General features: G+C 36.8%; 1 protein-coding gene across 1 annotated transcript in view; it reads left to right on the forward strand.

Annotated features, from left to right (window-relative positions):
* Positions 1-3,984: 3,984 nt before the first annotated feature.
* The window catches only part of LOC129674068 (olfactory receptor 4F15-like), a 2,226-nt gene continuing 2,132 nt past the window's right edge, over positions 3,985-4,078 (forward strand). Inside the window, exon 1 of the mRNA XM_055603958.1 lies at positions 3,985-4,010. The gene's annotated coding sequence lies outside the window, so the exon portion shown is untranslated. The remainder of the gene's footprint in view (positions 4,011-4,078) is intronic.

Genomic DNA, 4,078 nt, shown 5'->3' on the forward strand with positions numbered 1-4,078 from the left:
TCAGATCCTCTGACCCTCAGATTTGGTGCACACTGGTCACCACTATCTTTGATTCTGAGAAATTTAGTCAGTACTTCAATTTGTTTACCTAACATGATGCGTCCCAGTATCTGACATTTTATAGGCTTATTTTTCTCTGTGGACCCCCTTTTCATTGTTTCAGAGAGAGGAAATATGTATGGGCATACCAATATTTTCTATTTTGAGCATGAGTCTTGAATCCAGTTAACTCAAATAAACGAAGAATAAAAGAAGTGCTAATGATATAAAGGAAGATGTTATATTTATGATTAACATTTGATAAACCTTGAAGTTAAACATTTTCTTTGGGGATAAAGTGAAGTAAGGATTTACATGTTAGAATAAGCTCTGTAATTTTCAGCATGGATACAATATTGAAAAACATAAACTTGTGTTTTTTTTGTATTTGACAAAACAAGACTATATATTAGTCTTTAAAAAAATGAAAGAACTTTTTTTTTTAAAGACCCATGAGTGGGTATATTTTATGCATACTTCCATTCCTACTTTTTTATTTTTACATTTTTTTCTTTATTAATTACACTTTATTCCCTTTGTATCCCCCCTGTGGTTCCCTTCCTCCTCCCATCCCAATCCTTCCCTTCAGAGGGTGGAGGAAGGGAAGAACTTTGGTTTTAATTGATACTTTTATGTTGACTGATCTCTCACATAAAGAAGATCTCTGTATTAAGTTGGGAAATTTAGACATTTCCATGGTACATAACATTACATCATCACTGCCACTATCTTCCGTGTATGGTCATAATATAAAAGGATGAGCATAAAAACACTTTCATTCTTCATTTTTTTTTTTTTTTGAGACATGGTATTTTTTTGTAGCCTTGGCTGTCCTGGACTTGCTTTGTAGACCACACTGTCCTTGAACTCACAGAGATTCGTCTGCCTCTGCCTCCTGGGTGCTGAAATTATAAGCAAGCACCACCATGCCCAGTGCATCCTTCATTTTTTTATAAAAGCTTAATTAACAAATTTATGTACGCATTTCTGGTGTTTTTTTATGGAAAGGTCTTTTTTTCTTTTCTGTCTTTATTTTTTTAATTAAATATTATTCACTTTGCATCTCAATTGTAGCCTCATCCCTCCTCTCCTCTTCGTGGGCACCCTTCCTCCTTCTTCCCACTATTTCCCCTCTCTTATCACTCAGAAAAGGGGAGCGCCCCCACCACTCCAGCACATCAAGTCACATGAGGACTGTGTGCATCCAGTGGCCTGGGAAGGCATCCCTGCCAGAAGGAAGTTATCAAAAAACATGCAACATGGTACCTGTCTCAATGAAATTGGGGTTTGTAGAAGTCTTCCACTAATGATGTGTGGAGATCAATGTGTAATTTAAGCTTTAGTAATATTTCTTTGACAAATGTGTGTGCTCTTGTATTTGGGTCATAGATGTCCATAATTGAGATTTCTTGGTGGAATTTTCTTTTGGTTAATTGTGGTTGAAAGTCCATTTTTTGGATATTAGAATGACTACTTCAGCATGCTCCTTGGGTCTATTTACTTGGGAAATCCTTTTTAAGCCCTTTACTCTGTGGTTGTGTCTATTTTGTTGTTGATGTGTGTTTCTTGTATGCAGCAGAATGATGGATCCTGTTTACCCATTTTTTCTGTTAGCCTGTGTCTTTTTATTGGGGAATTATGTTTGCTTATGTTGAGAGATATTAATGACTAATGATTGCCATTTCCTGTTATTTTGATGTTGGTGATTATATAGAGTGTTTACGTGGTTTTCTTATTTTGATTTTGCTGCAGTGGAGTTTTTTTTTTTTTATTTCCAGTGCTTTCTTGGATGTAGTTAACCTTCTTTGGTTGGAGTTTTCCTTATAGTATCTTCTGTAGGTCTGGGATTGTGCACAGATATTGCTTAAATTTGGTTTTTGTCATGAAATGTCTTGTTTTCTCCACATATGGTGACTGAAAGTTTTGCTGGGTATAGTAGCCTGGGCTGACATCTGTGGTCTCTTAGGGTCAGTAAGACATCAGTTCAGGCCCTTCTGGCTTTTAGATTGTCTGTTGAGAAGTCAGGCATGATTCTAATAGGTTTGTCCTCATATGTTGCTTGGCCTTTTCCCCTTGTAGCTTTTAGTATTCTTTCTCTGCTCTATAGATTTAGTGTTATGATTAATTCATGGTGGGAGAATTTATTTTTTCTGGTCTAATCTATTTGGTGTTCTGTAGGCCTCTTGTATGTTTATAGGCATCTCTTTCTTTATGTTGCAGAAATTAAAAATCTACGGGGCCTTGGGCAGGGAATCTTCTTTTTCTTCTATTCCTCTCATTTTAGGTTCCATCTTTTTATAGTGTCCTTGATTTCTTAGATGTTTTGCATCAGGAATTTTTTTTTTTTAGGTTTAACATTTTCTTTTACAGATGTATTGACTGTATCTTTTTACACCTCTAGGATTTCTTCAGTTTTTGTTTTTTTTTATTGTTTTTATTTCCATTTTCAGATCTTGAACCATTTTATTCATTTCCTTCACCTGTTTGTATTTTCTTGTATTTCTTAAGATGGTTTATTTGTTTCCTTTTTGAAGGCCTTTGTTTGATTGTACTTTCCTGTATTTCTTTAAGGGATTTAGTTGTTTTCTTTTTAAAGGCATCTATCATTTTCATAAACATATATTTAAGGTCATTTCCTTGTGTTTAAGTTGTGTCAGGGTATACAGGGGTGCTTGCAGTGGCATAACTAGGTTTTGGGGTGCATATTGCCCTGGATTTTGTTAACTCTGTCTTTATGCTGGCCTTTAGTCATATGGTTGTCTCTGGCACTGGCTGGTTGTTCCTGGTGTCCACTCAGTATCTAGAAGTTTGGGAAGATCCCTGGCCAGGAGGCTCTATGTTCCTGAAGCAACCCTTCTCAGGATGAAGGATATGCTTGTGAACTGGCTGCTGGATCTCAGGGAATAGGCTGCCATTCTCCTCAGGTGGCTGTGTCCCGGTTAGTACCATAGGCAGGGGATTGTCTAGGCTGTATGACTCTGTGGACAAAAGGTCTCCTCAGGAATCCCAAAGTCCTTCTCTTTCGGAGTCACTAAACTCTAGATGTGCAGATACTGTGTGCACAGTGGGCTGCCATCTTAGAGTGAGATCCTATATGTGCCTGAGGTATGGTCAGTCTCCTCAGGGATATGAGGCTGGAATCACTTTTCTGGCTCTAGGAATTGGATGACCAGAGGCTGGAACTTGTCCCTGGAGCCTGAGAGCTTTTCTTGAGATGGTGGGAATGGCCAACTAGCCAGATCCAGGAACCACTGGTTCCTGACAACTGTGAGCCCTCCTCTCACTTGCAAAACACAGATTCTGGCTTTTGGAGTCCACAGCTTGCTCTGCAGTCAGTCATATTTATGTAGCTTAATGAGATTTTTTTAAAACATGTGAACATTGTGTGACTGAAGGGAACTAAGTAACACCTTACATACCTATTTGTAATAAGAACATTGAAAATCTACTTGGCAGTGTTTAAGTACGCGATGTAGTGATGATTTTTAACTACAGTCACCATGCTCTGCAATAAATCTCCAGGATTTCCTCATCTAGTTTAAAGGAGTATTTTTCTCTTTTGACAAATATCTTCCCTTTTTACCTTCCCAGCCTACCTAAGTTACTTATGATGCACTATTATATTTTATTCTTCTACAGGTATAACTTTTTTACTTATTTTTAAAATTTTCATATAATGTATTTTGATCATTCTTCCCAGATTCTCTCTAATATTACTGCCTACTCAATTTAATGTCTTCTCTGTCTAAATAAACATTCTGGAAACCAAAACAAATAACCCCAATAGATAAAAAGTACCAAAACAAAACAAAGTAAACCGAGACAATTACCAACCAACCAAGCAAGCAACCAAACAAACAAAGAAACAAAGCACACAAAAATGTAAGTGCATTCTGTATTGACCAACAACTTCTGAGCATGGGGTCTACCTTGGAGTGTATCTCCTATTCCCAGTGTCATTCCACTGCAGAGTTAAGCAGGAATGAAATGCCATTTATTTATTTATTTATTTATTTATTTATTTATTTATTTATTTATT

This window comes from Psammomys obesus, unplaced genomic scaffold (assembly GCF_907164565.1).
Source record: "Psammomys obesus unplaced genomic scaffold, mPsaObe1.curated_primary_1811, whole genome shotgun sequence".
NCBI classification, from domain to species: Eukaryota; Metazoa; Chordata; class Mammalia; order Rodentia; family Muridae; genus Psammomys; species Psammomys obesus.